Source organism: Lynx rufus, unplaced genomic scaffold (genome assembly GCF_022079265.1).
Source record: "Lynx rufus isolate CCGP_SWC_20201006 ecotype Redwood Valley unplaced genomic scaffold, mLynRuf1.p SCAF_8, whole genome shotgun sequence".
Lineage (NCBI taxonomy): Eukaryota > Metazoa > Chordata > Mammalia > Carnivora > Felidae > Lynx > Lynx rufus.
The window spans coordinates 113,624,645-113,648,113 of NW_025814896.1; the positions used below are offsets into that span (position 1 = coordinate 113,624,645).

General features: G+C 39.2%; 1 protein-coding gene across 3 annotated transcripts in view; it reads right to left on the bottom strand.

Moving 5' to 3' along the window:
- Positions 1 to 23,469, bottom strand: part of RASGRP3 (RAS guanyl releasing protein 3) — a 76,086-nt gene that overhangs the window by 48,900 nt on the left and 3,717 nt on the right. For 2 of the 3 annotated variants that reach the window (XM_047068719.1, XM_047068717.1), the window contains exon 2: positions 14,976 to 15,058. The exons of the other annotated variant lie outside the window; for it this stretch is intronic. The gene's annotated coding sequence lies outside the window, so the exon portion shown is untranslated. The remainder of the gene's footprint in view (positions 1 to 14,975; positions 15,059 to 23,469) is intronic. 3 annotated transcript variants of the gene reach the window in all.

Sequence of the window (23,469 nt, forward strand, 5' to 3'; positions counted from 1 at the left end):
ACTATTGGATGTGATATAATAAAGAAATTGTTTGTCTCTCACCCTTTGACTTGGTCCAGAACACTGCATTCTGGGCAACTATAGCCTCAGCCACCATTCCCATGTCCTCTATCTTCCCAGTTGGGATTTCTGTATCTCTGCCCTACCCCGTACACATGCCAATCTCCTCATTATCTATTATCTTTAAAAAGGTCATAAATAACAAGATACATTACTGTTTCTTCTCAGTTCACTCTTCATATTTGGCATCCTTTGCTTTTTTCTGCATTGGTCTTCTTTTAACTTTAATTTTCCTTCTCATTGTTTTCAACATTACCTCTCAACTCTTTGAATTTCTCTTTCTACATTATTTCCTCCAATTGATTACTCTTTCTCATCATACTCTGTCACAACCTCCTGTCATCACTGTCAAAGTTGATTCTATCACAAACCAATCCAGATAGTGCGTACTAAGGAAATGAGCCCAGTGCTTAGACCAAAGTTACAACATTTTAAATGGGCCATGGTGACCCAGAGAATAAAGTATCCCACATTTACAGACAGTGGAGTAATAACCCCAAAGGTAATTGAACAAATGACATACAGGATAAGCAGCCCTGGAAAACGGTGTTTTTCTCAACTCTAAAAGTAATTTTTTTCATTCTTGTCTTGGATGGGTTTACCTAATGTGATAATGAGGTTTTCCTAAGTTTTAAATTGTTGTTATTGTTTTTTTGTTTTTCTCTTGAAAAGAGCTTTTTCTAAATCGATAGGGCATTGATAATCAGTGTTGTTGTGGGGTGCCTGGGTGGCTCAGTCGGTTGAGCGTCTGACTTTGGCTCAGGTCATGATCTCACAGTTTGTGGGTTCAAGCCCTGCGTTGGGATCTGTGCTGACAGCTCAGAGTCTGGAGCCTGCTTCAGATTCTGTGTGTGTCTCTCTCTCTGTTCCTCACCCCACTCCTGCTTTGTCTCTCAAAATAAATAAAAACGCTAAAAATTTTTTAAAAAATAAATAAATAATCAATGTTGTGGGTTTTAGAAAACAAAGTAATAATAGTTTCTTCAAATACTACTTGTTGGTGGCATATAATATGATACACATAATGTTGGGAAAATTACTTATAGTTAAATCTTAGAATATCATTTTGTTAAAGCAAAATATCATTCTCCCCATTTCATAGATGAAGAAATTGAGCTCCAGAAAGGTTAAATTACTTGTCCATGTCATATTACTAGTTAAGTGGCAAAGTCAGGTCTGTCCGACTCTGAAAATTTGTATTTTTTCTACTACCCACACAAATTTTAGCTGTTGTTAAGACTTGCCTATTAGATCAATTTCTAGGCATTGCCTAGAACAAATGTGTACTATGCCCTGTGTTTAGCTTCTAAGCATTCGATCACTGGCTCTATTGTCTCAAGATGAATAACCATCGTTATTACAGCAGTTTGGCAATTCAGGGACTCACTGGTACCAAATACTGAACGGAAGTCAATAACCAGCTCAGAGCTCATTCCACAAGGCCCCCCTTGTAGCTCCGGTCAACAATTAAGTAACAAGGCTAAGCGGCATTTTGTTTATTTTTTCTTGGTTACTGGTATTTACTATTGGCAATCAAACGAATATATTTACATTTAACAGGAGTTAAATGAGAAATGAGAATCTTGAAGAAGCTTTAGCAATAAATACGAAATTCCAAAGTCCAACCAAGCAGGTATTTTCCTAGCATTTGGCTGAAGCTAAACACAGAAGAGAACTGATACATACACATATTAGACATTTGCAATCAGATGGTTTCCAGATGAACACATTCAACTCCTTGGAAAGGTTATGACCTACCATGGCAACTCTAGTGTTCAAATTGTAAATAGGATCCCAAAAGAAGATTCAGAACAAGAAAATGTTTAGCCTAGAAGTTAAAATTTTAAACTTTGGGAAAACAGCTTTTATGAAGATCAATGTTTTCTCCTCAAGATGCCAGCATTATATTCATAAGAATCTCATCTGTGGCACTAATGTTCTGGAAGGACCTGATTCCAAATCCCCTCAAGTAAAGTCACTATCCCTTACCCTTTGACTGTTCATTTACTCCAGATTGAGCTTGATGATGATGATGATGATGATGTTGGTGGAGGAGGAGGAAGTCATTGTTTTGAATGCTACCTGGGTCCTCATTGTGTTGAGTGCTTTACCCATTGAACTGTGGGAGGCCAGTATTCTCCCCAGTAACCTAGCAATAAATAAAACACAGCTAAACATTGTTCCTTAATTGTTACCAAAATTGTTACCAAAAAAAGGCCGTGTGAGATGAGCTCTGAGCTGGTTCAGTACTTGGTACCAGCACTAACAGGCTCATGCCTCTGTGCCCACCAGGAGCAGGAAGAGATTTTCAGTAACTGGCATGGCTACATACAACTCTTAGGGAACCAGCCACTGGGCCCAGATGACAATCTCAGGGGTTAGCATCTACACAAAAGAGAATGAAGGTACTACACAGAAAGCCTCTAAGAAGCAAAAGAATGTGAACGGAAGGCACAGCCAGCAGTATAATCTGTTTCACAGGAATGCAGCCAGTAGTATAATCTGTTTCACAGGAATGCAGTAAGAACCACCAACATACTGGAAGGCTGACTTAAAAAGTATGTCCATGCTTACAGAAAGGCATTAGTTTGGCTGAGCAAAAATAAGGCCAATGATTAAGTATCTGTTAAACATTAAGCACTGGAGGTGTAAAGAGCCCATTTTTTAAAGTTTATTCGTTTTGGGGGGGTGGGGTGGGGAGGGGAGAGAGATTAAGAGAGAGAAAGAGAGAGGGTGACACAGAATCCGAAGCAGGCTCCAGGCTCTGAGCTGTCAGCACAGAGTCCACTGTGGGGCTCGAGCCCATGGACCACGAGATAATGACCTGAGCCAAAGTCAGATGCTTAACCAACTAAACCACCCAGGCTCCCCTAAAGAGTCCATTTGAAGGGCCTACTTCCCCTGCAGATACAGATTACAAACTGTTTTTTGTTGCTATTGTTTTTTGTTTTTTAATTTTTTTTTCAACGTTTATTTATTTTTGGGACAGAGAGAGACAGAGCATGAACGGGGGAGGGGCAGAGAGAGAGGGAGACACAGAATCGGAAACAGGCTCCAGGCTCTGAGCCATCAGCCCTGAGCCCGATGCGGGGCTCGAACTCACGGACCGCGAGATCGTGACCTGGCTGAAGTCGGACGCTTAACCGACTGCGCCACCCAGGCGCCCCTGTTTTTTAATTTTTTTTAAGTTTTTATTTATTTTTGATAGACGGGGGGGGGGGTGGTGGCAGAGAGAGAGGGACAGAGAGAATCCCAAGCAGAATCACAGCCAGACATGGGACTCGAACCCACAAACCATGAGATCATGACCTGAGCTGAAACCAAGAGCTGGACACTCAACTGACTGAGCCACCCAGGTGCCCCTGTTTGTTTGTTTTTAGAGAGAGCATGAGCAGGGGAAAGGAGCAGAGAGGGAGAGGGAAAGGGGGGGGGGAGAGAGAGAGAGAGACAGAGAGAGACAGAGAGAGAATTTTAAGCAGGCTTAAAACTGAGTGTGGAGCCTGACATAGGGCTTGATCCCACGAGCCTGGGATCATGACCTGAGCCAAAATCAAGAGTCTGACACTCAACCCACTGAGCTACCCAGGCACTCCATAAACTGGTTATTATATAATAAGGATCCCATTACATCCAGTGTCAGGGAAACATGCCCAGGGCATTCTGGGAGCACAAATACGGGATCAAATTTAACCAAAGAGATCTGAGAAGGCTTCCTGAACAAGGACACATCTGGGATTATTAAGTTTTATGGGTCACAAAACTAGAACAGAAAATAACAGCTAAATTCAGTGGTATCAGACAGCAAAGTAGCCAGAAATATCTGAGCTTGAATCCAGAATTGGGCAGGACATTGATATCATCAACCTGTTACCAAGAAAGTTACCCTCAGAGCGACTGGGTGGCTCAGTCAGAGCTTCTGACTCTTGGCTTCAGCTTTGGGCATGATCTCGTGGTTCCTTAATTCAAGCTCCATGTCAGGCTCTGTGTTGATAGTGCAGAGCCTGCTTGAGATTCTCTCTTCCCCTCTCTCTCTGCCTGTACCCCACTCATGTGCTTGCTCTTTCTCTCCGAATACATTTAAAAAATTAAAAAAAAAAAAGAAACTTTCTCTCAAAGGAAACACCCACCCACACACACACACACGACAATACTTAGAACAAGAGCTGATGACAGTAAAATGATTTTACTCAGGGATGCACTGAGTTCTGAACTGTCATTGGATTTTTCAAAAAGCATAAGTAAACGGATACACTAAAAGAAGAACGGAGGCTGTACAATGCTGCTTTATTAGTAGTGTTATTAATTTTGTTACCCAATTTTACTATGGACAGTGATAAGCTTTAAAAACTAAATTTCTTACACTATTCTAATGCTAACTCCTGTATACACATGCAGACCCATTTGAAGAGGTAATATTAATTTCTCCTTTGTAAGTGAAACTGTGCTATGTTATCATCTAAATTAAAATATTTTGCTCCTGTTCAGAAACCGGTATGTTCATAGTGCTCTTTTGAGAAATGGTAAAGTCTCCGTTTGCGATTACTTCTGAATTGGAGCGAGACCTTTTATTGAAACCAATTAAAGATAAAGTATAGGAACAAAAAACATTTTTAAAATTAGTTCTGCACCCTCCATTAAACGTATATAGCTTGAGGGCCATAATTAGAAGGCTCCACTTAATGACTTTGTCATTTTCTATGATTTCAGGTGTTTCTCCTCCAGCAAACGTTTCTTCCTTTCTCTAAAAGGAAGACATATCTCAAGAGGTGGTGACATCTCTCTTCTTCTCATTTGAGGCATTAACTAATTTCACCTTACCCCTGCAAAGAAATCACTGTGTATACCAACAAAAGAGAAAATATTAGTGACTAATAAATGTCAGTGGTGTCTGAGGTCCCCTTTAACTTCTCTAAGGCTTGCTTTCATCATCCCTAACACGAGAGAAACAATATTACTGTGCCTTCCTCATCAGAACAAAAAAAGCCCACTTTAAAAAAAGGCTTTAAGAGCATAAAACACAATGGAAAATAAAAAAGAAAATTATGAAATGTTCCCAACTATATTTGAAAAGTGATTTTGGAATTTAGAGTGTATTTCCCTATTAGAACAACATTATAAATGGATTAATAGCATATTACATAGAGAAGATAAGGAGGTCGGGGTATCTATCAATGCCGAAAAGAACTTTTAGAATTCTCATGGACTATAGAGGTTGATAGTACTACTTTGTGAATATACCAAATTACCCTTTGGAAATTTTGTAACTCCTAGAAACATGAATCAGATTCAGATGGGTATTTTTCTCTTATTAGTGGATCTAGAGAGACACAGGAAGAGGGAAAAAAGACAGAGGGAGAGGAAGATAGCTTTTCACAAAGTCACTATTAAAGAGTTGGAGGAGGCAAAAGACTGGAAACAAGGATTTTGTTGATATGCTTATAAAAAGGGAGAATTAATGAATTGGAGCTAAAGTACTAGCAGTTTAAGTAAATATGAGGTATCTTTCCTGACCAAAACCAGAAACAAACAAAGAACATCAGCTCCCTATTGGCCTCCTCTCCTATCGCTCTCATCCTTCACAGTCAGGTAGAATTTGCTGGATTGTTTCCATGCCCTCTTCAGAACACTCAAATCAAACTCTGTCCACTTCTCCCTTCACTCCCTACTCCCACACTTCACCAAAACTACTCTGGCAGAAGACACCACATTCACCCCAAGGCTCAGCAGCTTTGCGTTGCCTCTTGACCATACTCCCCCTGAAATTCTCCCCTTGGATGGTTTTCCTGGCAACTTCTCTTCCCTGGTTTTACTCCTGTGCCTCTGGTCACACCTCAGACACACACAGACTCCTTTCTTACTGCTGGGGGTCCACAGGTATCCATGCCTGGACTTTTCTTCTCACCTCAGACTCTCCATGACAAACTCATCCACAACCATGGCTTCAACTACCACTCCATGTTGGTAACTCCAAAAGAAAATGAGGCCAGATGCATGGTATACTGTAGAGGTCAGCGAATGGAGGCTGCAGATGGGCAGACCTGGGATCACATCCCAGCTCTGGCACTTAACTGGGGGTGCCTTTGAGAAAGTTTTACTTAGCTCGTGGGTACGTTTTCATACCTTACCATCGCACATTGCTAGTGAAGATATGAAATGATACAGCTTTGGAAAACAATTTGGCAGTTTCTGAAAAACTTAAACAGAGAGTTACCATATGATTCAGCAAATTCATTCCAAGGTATATACCTGAAAGAATTGAAAACTTATGTTCAGAGGCGCCTGGGTGGCTCAGTTAAGTGTCCGACTCTGGATTTCAGCTCAGGTCACGATCCCATGGTTTGTGAGATTGAACCCCACATCCGCCTCTGCACTGACAACATAAAGCCTGCTTGGGATTCTCTCTCTGTCTCTCTCCACTCCTCCCCTGCTAGCATGTGTGCATGATCTCTCCTCTCTCTCTCTCTCTCTCTCTCATTTTCTCTCACAAAATAAAAAAATGAACATTTAAAAGAAAAAACAACTATGTCCACACAAAAGTTTATACACAAATGCTCAGCAGTAGTAATCATAATAACCCAAATGTTCAAACAACCCAAATGACTATGAACAGCTAAATAGACCAACAAAAGGAAGTGTATCTACGTGATGGAATTTTATTCAGCCACAAAAAGGAATAAAATACTGATACATGCTGCTACGTGGATATACCTTGAAAACATGATGCCACGTGAAGAAAAACATACAAATAAAATGAAATGAAATGAAATGAAATGAAATGAAATAAAATAAAATAAAATAAAATAAAATAAAATAAAATAAAATAAAATAAAATGCCAGACCACAAAACAAGCCATATATTGTATAATTCCATTGAGATGAAATGGCCAGAATAGGCGAATTCATAGAGACAGAAAGTAAATTAGGGCTTCCAGGGGCTAAGGGAATGGAAGCATAAAGAGTGACTCTAATGAGTTCAGGGTTTCTTTTTGGGGTGATGAAAATGTTCTGAAGTTTGATAACAGTGGTTGCTTTATAACCTTGTGAATATATGAAAAATCATGAAACTATACAACTAAAAAGGATAGATTCTAGTAGTATATGAATTATATTTCAATTATAATTTATTAATTAATTAAAAATTATGTCTTCTTCACCCTCCTACTAAACTGTTTTATTTCCTTCCGTGATGTACGGCTTCATCTGCCCAAGCATTCCATGCTGGACACTGAGGACTCATCCCAGATTTCCCAGCTCCTCCTTTCCCCCTCCCTCCACAGGCAGGTCTGATCATGTACCTCCCAAATGCTTCTCATCTGCTCCCATTGCAGTTCCTCTCCACTTCCACTCTCGGGTTCAGGTTGCCATTACCTTTCCCCTGCTCCATGGCAGTGTGCACTGTTGAAAGTTTTCTAGATTGACCCTCAGTTATTCTAGAATGTTATATTACTATAAAATGAACTTCTTTTCTATGTACTATGGACTGAATGTTTGTGCCCCCGCCCAAATTTATATGTTGAACCCCTAATTCCCAGTGTGATGGTATTTGGGGACGGGGCCTTTGGGAGATAATTAGATCATGAAAATGGTTTGTTGTTTAAGCCACCCAGTCTATGGTATTTTTGTTACAGCAGCCTGCACTGACCAGGACATCATGCTTTGCCCATACTGTTTCTTTTTTAGAATGTTTCCCTTCCCCTCAATAAGTCTGTTTGGCAATCACACACTCACTTCTGAAATGCCTATTTGAATTCTTCTCCTCCCTCCCAGCTCCTCCAGGCAGACTTTGGTACTCAGCTTACTGACTTCCTTTAGGCTTTGTATGATTTATGTTACCAAGTGGTTCTGTCTCCCCAGTAATTTCTTAAGAACAAGACTGTGTCTTTTGTCTTTCTAGCCCTCAACCCAGAAGTGCATCTGATATCTGTCTATGGTTATCTTTCTCTACCACCTTCTTCTTCCAAGATGATCTGCAAACGTCAGATTTCTTTTCCACTGTTTTTCTCTAATCTTATTTTCATCTTGAATTTCTTCTTTTATTCAGTGAATTTACTCCTCTTACATTAACATGCCCATGATGGAATTTCAAGACATGCTTCTAGATTTTTTATTACAGATTTAGGTTATAGAGAATAAAAATACATGGAAAACTTCTTCCAGTCATTTTATCATTTATTTAATAAACACTTATTTCTGTGTCAGACACTGTGATTAACACCATGGCAGAGGTACAAGATTGTATCAGACATAGATTGTAATCTCAGAGGACTTAAAATCTAAACAGGGAGCCACAAAATGAACAGAAATTATGATACAGGGCATTATGAAAGAGTCACGAGAGAAGTAATAACTTCTGACTCACAGAATCGAGCGGTGCCTTAAAGCATGAGGGGGGCTGCACTGAGTGGAGAAAGAAGGAGAAACCGCATGCAAAGAAAACAACACTGAAAAAGGCAGAGAGGTGTGGAGAAGCAGGAATACTAACAGAATGGGGCTCTTAAAACTGTATTTAAAGTTCACATGTGTTCATTCCTTTCACTCAATCAACATTGAGACAGGGAGAGAGAGACTGTCGTGTTCCAAGCATCACAACTAAAAGCCACTGTGAAGGTCCATGTGATATAATCCAATGCAGCCCTCTTCTGGGTCCATGCAGGCTTTACACATTTTAGTCATTTAATGAGTTCTGAGTAGGCTTGATTGATGGTTAAGAGCCGACTCTACAGACAAACCACTGACACCAAATTTGACTCCTGTACTTTCTAGTATGTGGCCTTGGGCAAATTATGTAAGCTTTATGGTGCCTCTGTACCTTTATCTATATAGTTGGAGAGTAATAGTATCTATGTTGTAGGGTTATTATGAGAATTCAATGAGTTAATACAGGTTAAATGCGAATTAACTGTAATACAGTACATTCTCAGTAAGTGTTAGCTACTATTGTTTTTTCCCTGGTAAATGACCAAAAAGTGCCCTCTAACTATGGAATAAAATGATTCCTATTTACATCATGTCTCTCAAAGTTATAAGCCACATGTATTTTATAGACACATACTCATTTGGTGAAAGAAGAGAAAAGGCAGCATAGGCTAGAAATCTGAATTATGAAATGAGAGCTAGTTTAAATCCCATTTCTACTAATTGTACTGTAGTCCCATATTTTCTTAAAGATTCCATAATCAGTGGAGCACCAGCATGGCTCCATCAGTTAAGCATCCACTGGACTCTTGATTTCAGCTCAGACTGTGATCTCATGGTTTCGTGAGTTCGAGCCCTGTGGGGCTCTGTGCGCTGACTGTGCGGAGCCTGTTTGGTATTCTCCCCTCTTTCCTTTTCTCTCTCCACCCCTCCCCCATTTGTGCTTTCTCTGTCCTATCAAAATAAATAAACTTTAAAAAGATTCCATAATCAGGTTATTACTATGTAGTATTCATTATTTTGGGAGGATAAAGTAGCTGTCTCTAGACATACAACCCAACTATTCATATTCACCTATTTATATTTTTACCCATCAGTTACAATCTATTTTTCAAAGAAATATCTATCAAGCATATAAGATAGGTCCTTACAGGGATACACAGACACATACATGTCCCCAGAGAAGTTAAAGAGCAGGAAATTTTAGTAGATACATATAGAAATCTCAGTAGTATTTCATATATACCAAAGGGTCATGAATAGGACCCCAGTCTTGACATTGAACTCATTCTTCTCCAGAATGGGAATAAATGCATGTCAGGTTATCAAAACCCATAAAAAAAATGTTCTTGAGATTAGATAGAACACAAAAACATTTCCACCTAAAGTTCTGCTGATGGAGATACTGGTCACAATAAGGATGTTGAAGAGTTGAAATAGTTAGTGAAACCGAGCCAGGCACTAAAAATAGAATGAGAGCCTTGTTGGCTTCTGTGGTAATTTGTGGGGATTTCACAAGTCCCCATGTTCACACAGTTTTAACCCCTCGCCAATCTTTATCTCGCCACAAGATCTCATATTTTCAACACTTCTAATTTCTAGTCCAGGAACCAGGCCACATATTTATTTATTTAACTATCTTAGCACTCTTCAACCGTTAATCACAGAAAACCTGAAAGTTTTTACCAAGCATTTGGGTAAAGAGATATTTCTCACTACTCAATTCAATGCTAATTATTTGTTGCATTCTGAAAACAGAAAAATATAAATGAAGATGTTTAGAGGTGCCTGGGTGGCTCAGTCAGTTGAGCATCCAACTCTTGATTTCAGCTCAGGTCATGATCTCATGTTTGGTGGGATCGAGCCCCACATTAGGCTCTTCGTTGACAGCGCAAGTCTGCTTGGGAGTCTCTCTTTCCCTCTCTCATTGCCCCTCCCGCACTCTCTCACTCTCTCAAAATAAATAAAAAAAGAGAAAATGTTTAAAAATCTCATTAATTTATTACTACATAGTAATACCTGGTTTGGGAGATAAAGGGGGAAAAGCCACCATAAAGCCATCAATTACTGGGAAGAAAAATACTGGAATACCTCAAGCAGTGTCTACACTGAAAAATGAAGGAACACTCAAGACCCAAAATGTGTTACCTTCAGGCATCTAAAGCAGTGTGAACAGAACCCAAGTTTTGTACAAGTGTTTTTGGTTCTCAGGCATTATAATGCTTTTTCCAACATTCAGTTTTGCTTTTGGATAAGGGAGTCTTGCCTTTGATAAGGTGCTGTCTACAAGGTACCAAACATCTATTTATAAAAACTAGAAAATTGTTTTTGCCATTTAGAAGTATCCAAATCTCCACATCTTTGTGGTTATATGAAGCAATCTGTGGGTCCTGATACAAAATCGTACTTCCCACAAAATCTAAGGAACCCTAGATCTGATGCTATAGCAGTTAAGTATAAAAGTACACTGCTGCTTAAACATTGTATTGGTCTCAAATGCCCTTTAAAAATTTTTCTCTTTATCTAAGCACACCTATTTAAAGGCAAATACTGAACCACAAGTCCTAGTTTTATTTTTTCTCCAAATTGAAGATGGTGCAAATTAAGTTCTTCCTTACTTATCATTCACAGATTATAGAATGGTGACCCTTTGGACAGAGGTCTGGCCCATCAATGTTATTTTTTTTGTTAGGCCCTCACAAAGTTTCAAAATCTTTGCATTATTTGCAAAATGTACAAATCCAGACTTTACCTTTTAAAAATCCAGTTTTCTAGATTCTTGTGGAGAAATCATATCTGCCCCATGAGGCAATATCTGGCTGGAGCTGAGTAGCGACTGCCTTCCAGTTCCCCAAAGTTCCAACTACCCTCTATTGTTTCCCCAGCTGAGGCCAAGGGTCATTGCCATTTATGTGCCTTTTCTTTTTAGCAGATTTATAAGGAAGTAGATTTATAAAGAAGATTCTTATCCCAATCTACTTCACTCATTATAGTGTCTTCTTGGCCTGCAGATATTTGCATTTGTGAGCCCCGAATTCAGACACATCAGGCTCCCTCTTGACATTACAGATGCTAAGCAAAGGTTAAGGGGGATTCTTCATTGTACAGGTCTTCACAATGTTACTACTCGTGGATTAAACAAAGAAGAACCACAGCTACTATGCCTTCTGGCATATTTTCATTCAAAAAGTAGGTTCAGATCACAAGACAAACTTCACCTCCCACCCAAGCAAGACAATAAGTTTGAGAATTTCTACAGCATTTGTCAGGCTTGCTTTGGCTAGCAGATTATTACTTATTTCCATTTATAATATGCTTAAAATGTCTAGATTACTTCCAAGTTTTGCAATTCCCTCAGATTTCTGTGTTTTCCTTTTGTAGAAAAGCTCTTGTAAAATAGATGTTCATTAATGATTCCCAAACAGCATGGGACTTGGTGCCAATACCCTCTCAATGCTTTACTTTGCAGATTCTGGAAAGATTAAGGGAAAATAGAATGTATACTGGAACGTCTATATATTAAAAAAAAAAATGTACCTACCCATGCTTAATGGAGAATACATTTTTAGATTCCTCACATTATAGTGAATATCTAGTTTCACTCTCCCCCACTTCCTCCCTATGTTGCTTTGGATCTATTGACTACGGCTAGTAACAGCTTACTCCTCCATGTCAGATTTGAGTAATACACAGGTACTCATCACTGTGGGCTTTCAGGATAGCTTCCTGTGGATAATTTCCGGCACTTAGATAATGAGTCACTTGGGTAACTAGAGACTATACAAGTTGAGCTGGTATTCTTCCTTTGTTGTTGTTTATTGCTCTAAAAGGAGAAACCAGAAACCAAGGAAGGGTTATTTACTGGGTCGGTGCAGCTGCAAGGCCTGGTCTCTAAACACCTGATTTCATCATTGTGCTCATTCAAGTCTTCTGATAGTGCCTTTTTTGTCTACTACAAAGAAACCCTGTAGTTCTAAAAAGAGAACGAGATTGTGGTACAGGAGAGACAGAAAACATTTCTACTTTTCAAGGGGACCTTTTATTCACCAGGTAAACTACCTCACTTTCTAAAGGAGAGCCTCAAGGCCAAATAGATAACATAGTTTGCCCAAGTTTAAACAGTGAGTTCATGGAAGGAAGGGAAACACATCATCACAGTGAGCTTCCAGAGAATCCAGCCTTATACTGGGGTCCCTGGGACATAAAAAGTACATGTGTCAGAAAGCTGATTTTGAACTAATGCATCTGTCTTAAAAAGTATAACTTTTCCAACATGAAGCAGCCTTTGGCCACTTAGACTTGGAGAAATGAGGCAGCTATCTGCAGTCTGTCATGGTATTTCTACTCAGCAATCTAATTTTAAGAGACTTTGGCTCTTTGTACAAATATGACTCCTAACCAATCATCTCCCTTTGTCAAAATATTTTTTGTATTCAGGGGCCTAAGATGATAATGAGGTTTTAGTAAGAAGCTAAAATCCCTTGTTGGTGGGTACTGGGCATCTGAAGCAGTTCTGGGGCTTATGACAAAGAAGCAGGATGACATTTTGTTGACCCACAAACCACAAGAGTTCAGACATCAGTGCACTGCAGTTCTCAGACAAAGGAAATTGATAATGCATGTAATCTCTGCACCATCTCGAACGGGGTTGTGTGCCTATTTAATGTCTTTCTTCAAAAGGAATTAGAGGGCAATAATCTAACTTCAGTCGACAAAATAATTCTGAAAAAGAGAGTTAGTAGTATTATTTCTCTGTTGTAAATAAATAGGATTACAAAGAAATTAAGTAAATTTTCAATTAGCTACTCAATCAATTCACCAATCAACAAGCATTTATTAAAGATTAACTTTTTTCTCTTTTATTTCTGAATGATGTATAACCATTATCTTTTAATCCACTTAAAAGTGTGATTCAAACAGAAAAAAAAAAGATCTGACTCTTTTTTTTTAAGTTTATTTATTTTGAGAGAGAGAGCAAGAGAGAGAATGAGCAGGGGAGGGGCAGAGAAAGAGGGGAAAGAGAGAAGCCTAAGCAGGCTCTGTGCTGTCAGCACAGAGCCCAACATAGGGCTTGAACTCATGAATTGTGAGATCACGACCTAAGCAGAAATCAAGAGTAGGATCCTTAACCGACTGAGCTACCCAGGTGCCCCAAAAGGATCTGATTCTTATCTCATCAGGATAAAAGTAAGTGTCTGTTTAGGCTTAGTATCCACATAGTTCTTTACTGATTAAAAAAAAATAATGACTGAACACAATACCTCTACCTTCCAGATATTATGCCAGGGCCTGGGTATCTGGTGAACAAAAGAGACCCGATCCCTGCCCAATGGTGTATACAGTTTAGGGAGAGAAACCAACAACAGACAAGTAGACAAACCAATATATAATTACAAGCTGTTATAAGAGCTAGGAATGAAAACTCACCCAGGATGCTAAGATAGAGAATGACAAGAGGAATTATTTTAGGTAAGTAGCAAGGACAGATCTCTTTGAAGAGTTGGAACTTGGAGATTAAGTTAGTAAGAGATGTGAAAGACTGAAAGGCCTGAAAAACCGTCAGAATTATAACTCCATTAACTGAGATAGAGAAGATTGGCAGGATGGCGGGAGAGGTACACTGGATGAAATCTAGAGTTTTGCTTAAGATGTGCGATGGTTGAGGGGCACCTGGGTGGCTCAGTTGGTTGAGCATCTGACTCTTGATTTGGGCTCAGGTCATGATCCCAGGGTTGTGGGATGGATCTGAGCATGGAGCCTGCTTGGGATTCCCTCTCTCTCTCTCTCTCTCTCTCTCTCTCTCTCTGCCCCTCTCCCCCACTCACACTCTCTCTCTAAAATAAAAAAATAAATAAATTAAAACCAAAAAAGAATGTGTAAAGACTGAGATTCCTGTGGAACTCCTGGGTGCAGGTCTCAAGATGTAGTTATTTAAACAAACATGGAAAGATCTGAGATGGAATTTAATTTGGGGAATTGTCCCCATATGAACAGCATCTAAAGCTACATAAATGATTCAGATCACTTAGGAGGAAAGTATAAAGAGAAAGGACAAGAGCATTCCACCTTGAGCATTCCAACATCTAGAGGTCAGAAAAAGGAGGTAAAGCAGCAGAGCGTCATGAGGAGTTGTCAGAGAGACAGAAGGAAAATGTCAAGCAAGTTGCTCCATGAGGCCAAGAGAAGGACATGCTTATGGAAGCTGAAACCATTAACTGTGTTGAATGCTACTGAGAGAGGTCAAACAAGAGAGATGGGAAACTCTGCTTTTTAAATTTTTGCTACAAGGAGGTTAGTGGTCACCTTGACAAGAGCAGCTTTAGTGGAGCTGTGGGCAGAAGCCAGGTTGCTGTGAGCTGAAGAGTAAATGGCAGATCAAGAAACAAAGACAGCTTGTGCAGAATATTAATTTAATAACTCTGTCTAGAATCGAAGAGAGATTGGCAGTGGATGCGGGGATCAAGGAACATTTTTATAAGATGAGAGCTGCCGAAACATACCTGTATCCTGATGGGGATGATCTTGTAGAGAATAAGACGTTAAGGAATCAGGAGGAGGAAGGACTAACCAAGGGTCTGAGCACCTGTTGGAACATGAATGAAGAAAGGAAGAGAACATGGTTGTAAACATAGATAGAGTATATAATTACCAAGGGCAAGATGAAGGAGAAGAACATAAATCAGAGACATAATCATCAGGTTGCCAACAGGAGTTTATCTAATCCACCTGCTTCTGACACAGTCAGTTCTCCTTGAAATTTTGAAGAGGAAAGAAGGAAGCAGAGAAATGAGCTCTCCGAGTCCCAGAGGGAGAAATCCCAGGATGAACTGTCCTATGACTTAGGATCTAATGATCCCTCCCCCCACTCTCTTAAACAGCAGGGCCCCAATTCCTCTGAATATTTTTTCAGTAATTAAATATCTGCATTCTTGCCTGCCAACGTTTGATGCTCTTAGATACCAAAGAGTGCTTTTGACTTGTATGGTCAACCACTCAACTCAGCTTTCTGTGGATCTTATTCTGAAGGACTGTTCATTTTACATCCCCGTTTTTGCCATGGTGCCAATGCAGTAGCATTTCTTAAGGGTATAGGTCACCACCACATACTCTTCAACAAGTCACAAGATGAAATGGCACATGTAAATCATCTACAGTGTTTTCAAGGCATACTAGAGTTAGATCTATAACTGACATATATGGATCGGGGTGTTTCAACCTCAATACTACAGATACTTCAGCTGGATAATTCTTTGTTGTAGGGTCCATCCCACGCACTGCAGGCTGGTTAGCAGCATCCTTGGCCTCTATTCACTAGGTGCCAGTAGTACCCCACCCCCAGCCCCAGTAGGGACAGCCCAAAATGTCTCCAGACGTTGCCAAATGTCCCCAGAGGGCAAAATTGTCCCCAGTTGAAAACCACTGAAACAGGCTGTTGTCTGAACATCAAACTGGAAACTGAAAAAGTTAATCAAACATCTAAATTTCTTCCTAGTATCAGAATGTCTGCTTTTTGTGTAAGGAAATGCCTGGTTATGTAACTGAATTTTTCGGTCTTCAAATGAATCCTAGACATCTTCATCAACAATAAGCATTTGAACAAATGCATCTTCTAGACATCATCTCCACTTGATTTTTAATTCTGGAGCCAATTGGCAGGTTTTAAAATGTCAGAACTTGACTTAATTTAGAACACTTCAAAGCTTTCTAAGTCTAAGTTTGTCCATCATTCTACTAACTGACATATTTTGGCCCTTGTTTTATTCTTATGCTAATCATTTTCAGCTTTATTTTATTTTTGCTGTTTACCATAAGCCACGTGAAGTCTTTCTGGAGAATGTCAGAGGACTTATGAACACAAGTACTTTTTTTTTTTTCTCAATATGTGAATCAAGAGTTCTCTTTTGTGAGAATAGGTTACCTTCTTTCCTATTGCCCAAGCACTGGCTCCTCTTGAGTAATCTCAGGATGGGTCTAGATAGAATGCATCTCCTGTACTACAGTTTTGACTAATAAACCATCTACTCTGTTACACTGTTCTTCTGCAGAGTTGTTACAGGCAGGCAGGGATGCTCAGCGTGAAACTGTTGAAGGTGATCTGTTCTCATACCTGCCCAATCATTTACTGGCAGAGTGTGTATGCTTCTAGGGGTCAGTTTCTTCACATTCAAATTCAGTTAACATTTACTGGGAAGCATGTAGTTTTGCCAAGTCAATTCTTGCCATTGCCTCAAAGACTGGTGGTTGAGTATGGCTGCCCCATATGGCCACAACTTTTGAGGATCAAGAAGTTCTCAAACAGCTCCTTGTTTTCATCAATAACCCAGTAAGAGTCGGCCATGAATTGTGTTAATCCTTCTTGAGTCCCAGCCTTTTGGCAAAATAAATGTATAAGATCAGTCACTCTTGTGTAAAATATAAATTTTCAATAAACAAATATTGAACTCCAGTTAATAATATGTATGATGAAGTACTTATAAATGAAGTGCACTGCTGTCTGCAACTTATTTTGAAAAAAAAAAAAAAGATGAAACAATGGATGGACAGAAGATAAATGAATAGATGTGAAAAAGAAAACATGATAAATTGTTAATGTTAAAATTGAATTGGTGGTATATGGACATACACTGTACAATTCTTCCAAGAATTTTTGTTTGTTTGAACATTTTCATCATACAGTATGAAAAACTTCTTTCCATTATTTTAAATTTACATCTTTCAAACCTTTAGTGTTCGGGGATTTGATGAATAAATCATGTTTATTAGCCTTTGTGATTTTACAACTATTATTGTGTGCTAACTAAAGAGGTCCCAGTCATCAGTCTGTCCAAGGGGCTCCTGTAGACCCTTGAACATTTTAGATGCTACTCTGGATGTTTTAATTTTTGTTAATGACTTTTTAAGTTGGAACAATCAAAATTACTCCAAATGTTCCAGGTCTGAAAGCTTTGTTGAGGGTAATAGGAAAATATTTTTGGATTTGTTTCCAAACATCTCTGGCTAATGAAAAACCAGGCTAAATTGCTTTTCAAGGAATCCCTACACTATATCAGTTATTGGCATATTCATATGCTGGTTATGCAAGTTAAAATGTCCAAATTTTCCTTAACTCCATTCTCACCTTCACCCCTGTATCTAATTGATCTCACGAACTATCAATTTACTTTTTAAATATTCTGAAAATTCTTCCACCTTCTCCATCACTATTGGCTTGGTTCAAATCCATCTCTGGAGTCTTCTATTGGTTTGGTCTTTTTTCTATTCAACCTATTCCCCTCATTGCCTCTAGAGTTTTCTTTCTAGATTACAAATATATTCCTATCACTTCCTTACTTGACAAGCCAAAATAATAGTTATGAATTATTATTTTTTAAGTTTGTCTGTTTGTTTTGAGACAGGGCAAAAGCATAGGAAGAGCAGAGAGAGAGAGAGAGAGAGAGAGAGAGAGAGAGAGAGAGAGAATCCCCAGCAGGCTCCACACTGTCAGCGCAGAGCCTGATGCAGGGCTTAATATCATGAACTGTGAGATCATGACCTGAGCCATAATCAAGAGTTGGAAGCTTAACTAACTGAGCTACCCAGGCACCCAAATTGTTAATTATTTTAGATGTATTAATTACATTATGGATTTTTCAAAAGAAAACTTATATTTTAGAAATACATACTAAATACATACTAAAATATTTATGGGTGGAATGATTAAATGTTTGAGATTTGTGTCAAAACTAATATGGGAACAAGAGAACATGCATGGGGATAGAAATGAAACAAGATTGGTCATCAAAAATTGTTGAAGTCAGGTAATGAATACATGGGGGTTCATTATATTACTCTGTCTACTTGTGTATATGTTAGAAATGTTTTATAATAAAAAGATTTTTTTAAAATTTTAAATCATCCTCAAAAATATCTAAATGCTGCAGAAGGGCAAACACTACCTCAGCCATCAGAATACCCTTATCTTTGAGCCTTTTCTCCAGTTCCACTTCCAACAGGTACCCTCTGATTCAGCTCTACCAAGCTACATGTTATTTGTGGAAAGAAGACTTTTAAAATACAGTTTTTTCTTCTTGAACAATGACTACTTGTCCTTTTGAACCTAGTTCAAATGTCACCAAATCTAAGGAACATTCCTTAACTCACACAAATAGTCATCTTCTCTTCCCCAGCTTCCACAAAACTCTACACAAGCCTTTGTTATAGACCAAATATTTGTGTGTTATGATTATTGTGATTTTAAAAAATATATTGGTATGCTTAATATAGGTGGTAATATCCTACAGGGTAAAGTTTGTGCCATTATTCAGGTTAGTGCAATAGGCAGCAGAAAGCATATGTTTAAAAATACTTGCCAAATTAATTGTAGGAAAATATATTTGGGGCTTTTTTTTTTCTTTAACTTTTGTTACCTAAATGTAAACTCCAGCTTCCACATAAGAAGTCCCATAAACTAGACTGTACTTACTGAGGTTTTAATAACTTTTGGTTGAGTAAAATCTCCGTATCTGAGAATTAAAACTCAAAACAATTTTTTGAACGTATTAGCCTCTATTACACAAGCTTGATGTGAGAGAAAATTCCAAAGAGTTGCAGAATTCTATGTGTGATATATTTCTCAGTCATCGTGATAGCTGAAAAGATAAAACCTCAATTCTTACACAGTAAAACCACCATCACTGGCTTAAGTCGACCACAGTTCCTGCAGCTTCCAAGAGAGGGTGAAGGAAGTATTTCTTCTAAAACATAGAGAATTAAAATAGCATGAGATATGTTCCACTGGTCCTGCTTCAAGGTCTGCTTGCCCTTTTATCTATGTGTAATCATGGCCCCAAGAAACAATTTATTAAGCGAGTATGATTGCTTCTTTTGATGCCAACATTATGTCACTTCTCATAAAAACCAAATATAATTTAAAGCAAACGGTCACTGCTTGTTAATCAGCCAGGTCCTCCAGTCATGATCTTCTTTATACTTGTCATCATCTGAGATCGTGTAATGATTTTTGAGTGTAGCCAGAGGCTAGGCTCTGCAAGAGAACCCTGCCCACGGTGCAGAATGCCACAGCTGAGAGAACACCTCAACAATACAAGCAGGATGAGTGTTTTCTGGGTGCAGGCTACAAGGAGACTGCGGGATGCAATCATAAATCCACAGATTCCTAGGAAGTCTCTTTGTGCTATGGCACTCCTCTAATGGAAATGGCTAGGTATTGGGCATGATGTAATGTTGGTTACATGACAAGGCCAGCAGAATCCAGACTCCACAGAATGGCTGCCCTTTCCACAGTGAGCACCAGATTTTAACATAAACATAGTGAGAGACAAGTGTGGTTGAGTAGAAAAGGCACACACTTTGTTTACAGGCAGACTAGGACCAGAACCCTGGCTTCACTACTCCCTGGCTTGTGACCATGTGCAAGATACTCAACCTCTCTGAAATTTAGTTTTCTCTTCTGTAAGAATGTCAATGATAATGTCTACCTCTGGACGTTGTGAAAATAAACATCAGTTTCTTTCCTCTCCCAGCAGCAGATTCTGTTTAAATGCCAACTACAGGGGCACCTGGGTGGTTCAGTCAGTAAAGTGTCCGACTCCTGATTTCGGCTCAGGTCATGATCTCACAGTTTGTGGGCTCAAGCCCCATGTTGGGCTTTGCTGACGGTATGGAGCTTGCTTTGGATTCTCTCTCTCCCTCTCTCTCTCTCTCTGCCCCTCCCCCACTCATGCTCTCCCTCTCTCTCTCTCTCAAAATAAATAAATAAACTTAAAAAAAATAAATGCCAACTACAGAAGGAAAAGAGAGACAGATTCATTTTAGAATCTGAATGAGTAGGGAGAGAGAGACAACAGAGAAACCTAGAGCACCACCATTCAGTTGAGCACTGTCCTTGCCATAAACAGCAATCTGCAAAACATCCTGTCAACTCATATGATTTTGAATGGCAAGCATTCCATGTATACACGAAATACTTTCTACGTTTAGAAAGCAGAACTGAAAGTAAGGCAGAATCCAAAGTTCAGTCAAATTGAAACCAGGGTATGATTTTTCCAGATTTTTCCAGAGATTATACTCAGTTCTTCCATTTTAAAAAAGTTTTAAATTCTTGAGTACTTTTTGAGCTCCAGAATTCTATGTTAACTTGATATTTGAGAACATGCCTCCTTGACAGTCATAGGCAAGTTGACAGGGTGTGGCTAGATGAGGCTGTTTGTCCTTCCAAGCTCCTCGATTCTGGGTCCAAAGAGTTCTATCAAACCAGTGTGTCAGTTCCTGAATAGGAACCTCTAGCTGGTACCTTCCTAAAGTGAACTTATATAAAAGTCTCCAAGGAAAATTGATTCTGCTCATTTTGAATTGTTAAATGAAATGAAAACTAATTATTTTCTCAAAACAAAACAGAGGCATGACTGAACAGACTTTTTTTTCATCTTTCTTTCTTTCTTTCTTTCTCCCACACCCCCTTCTCTCTCTCTCTCTCTCTTTCTCTCTCTCTCTCTCTCTCTCTCTCTCTCTCTTTCTTAATTTGGAGTCTTATTCCATGGAAAATTGATGGCCTCTTTGCCTAAGTTCTTCTCCAGCCCCTTGCCTTCCTAGTTCATCAGTTGCTAAGGTCTCAATCACAGTACAAATATTTCAGAAGAGAGAAAGAAAAGCAATTAAAATCATGTAAACACATTCAAATGTAGTTACTTGTCTGTGATTTTTTAAGACACTTTTTAAAAAATGTTTATTTATTTTTAAGAGAGAGGGAGAGAGAGCATGAGTGGGAGAAGGACACAGAGAGAGAGGGAGACAGAGAATCCCAAGCAGGCTCCACACTGTCAGCACAGAGCCCAACATGGGGCTTGAACTCACAAATCAACCATGAGATCATGACCTGAGCTGAAACCAAGAGCTGGATGCTTAACCCCGGATGCTTAGCCAAATGGGCCCCCCCCCAGGTACCCCCCTTGTCTGTGATTTTTGAAACAATGAAGCAGCAGCAAAGTGACTAAAGTGAAGTTCTGGAACTAATGACAAACTTTTTTCCACATTATTTTCCCCATCACTAGTTTTCTGTCAAAGACTGTACCTGGAACACATTCACTTACAACACTTACAATGCAAAAGCAAATTAATGGCATAATGATCTAGGCAAGGCTCTTGGAATATTTTGTGGGGTGGGGACAGATCCTCCTAAAGCAGCACAAAGCTACGAGTAAAGATAGAGCAGCAGTTTGAATAGACGAGTCTTCAAGAAATAAAACGACTGGTTTGATCACATAGAAACTTCCAAGATGTTAGGGTATGTGCAGGCAGGCAAATCATTCATATATTGAGTTGAACTCTCGACTTACAATAGGGGCTACTTCCTATTCTACAGGCTGGAATCCAGGAAGCTAAGCCTTTAACGTACCATCTTATTTTCTCTTTCTTTCTTTCTTTCTTTCTTTCTTTCTTTCTTTCTTTCTTTCTTTCTTTCTTTCTTTCTTTCTTTCTAATTTTTCCCCCTTTGTCTTCTTGAAAGGTGCAGAAAGTTCTGATTACTACAGTAGTTGCTAAGGAAAAATGCTCTTTGTGTCAACTCATGAATTAAATGTTGTTCAGGATTTTTTAAATTAAAAGAAGGCTACCTTTCACATTCATACTAAAAAAAAAAGCTACTTTGAAGAAACAACAACACTGTAATAGCTGTTATGGTCAAAGAGCTGTCCCTTGTCCCCCCACACCCCCACCTCAAAGCCATAGCCATTAAAATGTGCAGCTGCATCATAAAATCATCAGGCACTTGTGCTGTCATTTTTATGACCTTGCCAACATACAGATAGCACTGTTATACAATGAACTGGGTTACCATACCAGAAAACTGACTAGTAGTGAAGAGTCTCAATTATTCTAGAGAGCTAGGACTCTCTCAGTAGTGGGCAGATAACTTTGCAGAGGGAAATGGTCACAGGGGACACTGTTGCTAGTAGTCAGAGTATACTATTTCCCATGTGAATAAGGGTACTGTAACCAGGCAGAACTTCTAATAATGCTTTTGTTCCATTATTTTGTTCCAATAATGATTTTTGTGGGATAATGGAGCGCATGCTGGACAACAGACTGCATTTTTTATATCTAAAACAAACAAAAAACCCAGATACCTTATAAAAGTTGAATATTACATCATACCGTAGTTAGTATGACTCCAACTTACATTGGATCTGCAGGGAGGAAAGTGACCAAGTTTGTTTAGAAATACCACCCCAAGCAAATACTACCATGTCTATAACTAAGGCTGACCTTGTTTCTGAGGCCAAATATCCGTAGGCTTTGGAAATACCATCACTGACAGGCATGGGATGGTACATCACAAATCAGTCTCTCATTTAACTTTTGCCCATCAGAAGATAATACAAATTACAGCACTTGTGATCACAGAGGACAATTCTACAGGTATTATTCAGAGTCAGAAGACAGAGGACTTAGGTGAGCGCTCCTAGTTACTGGTCCCATGACCACGGACAAGTTCACTCACCTTCCCTCATTCTCAGTTTCCTCACTGTAAACAGTGGTGATGGTGATGATGTCCTCCCTCCTTCCATAGAATTGTGGCAAAGTGCAAGGAAGCGCCTTACACCAGAAAATTCCTACATAAATGCAGGAATCTGTCTTCTCGATACTACAAAAGGGCTCAAGATCCAACACAGTGAACCTACACCACGGACTCCAGAGAGACTGCTGTGATCATCTGAAACTGCAACAACACCCCACAAAACCCAGATTTTCAAATCCCTAAAACAAAGGGAATGTGACATGCAAACAGCTGAACAACTCTACGGCTTGTAAATGAGCGATCACTGCAAAGGGAAAATGAGACCCAAGGGAGTTAACTCTTCGGGAACAGGTTCTTTGGAATACACAGTCTGGGAAAGACAAAGAAACAAAGGCAGCCAACATGGCATCACAAATTTTGTTTCCTCATCCTAAAAGGTCCCAAGAAGATAACCAAACATTTTATTTTGCTTTAAACCA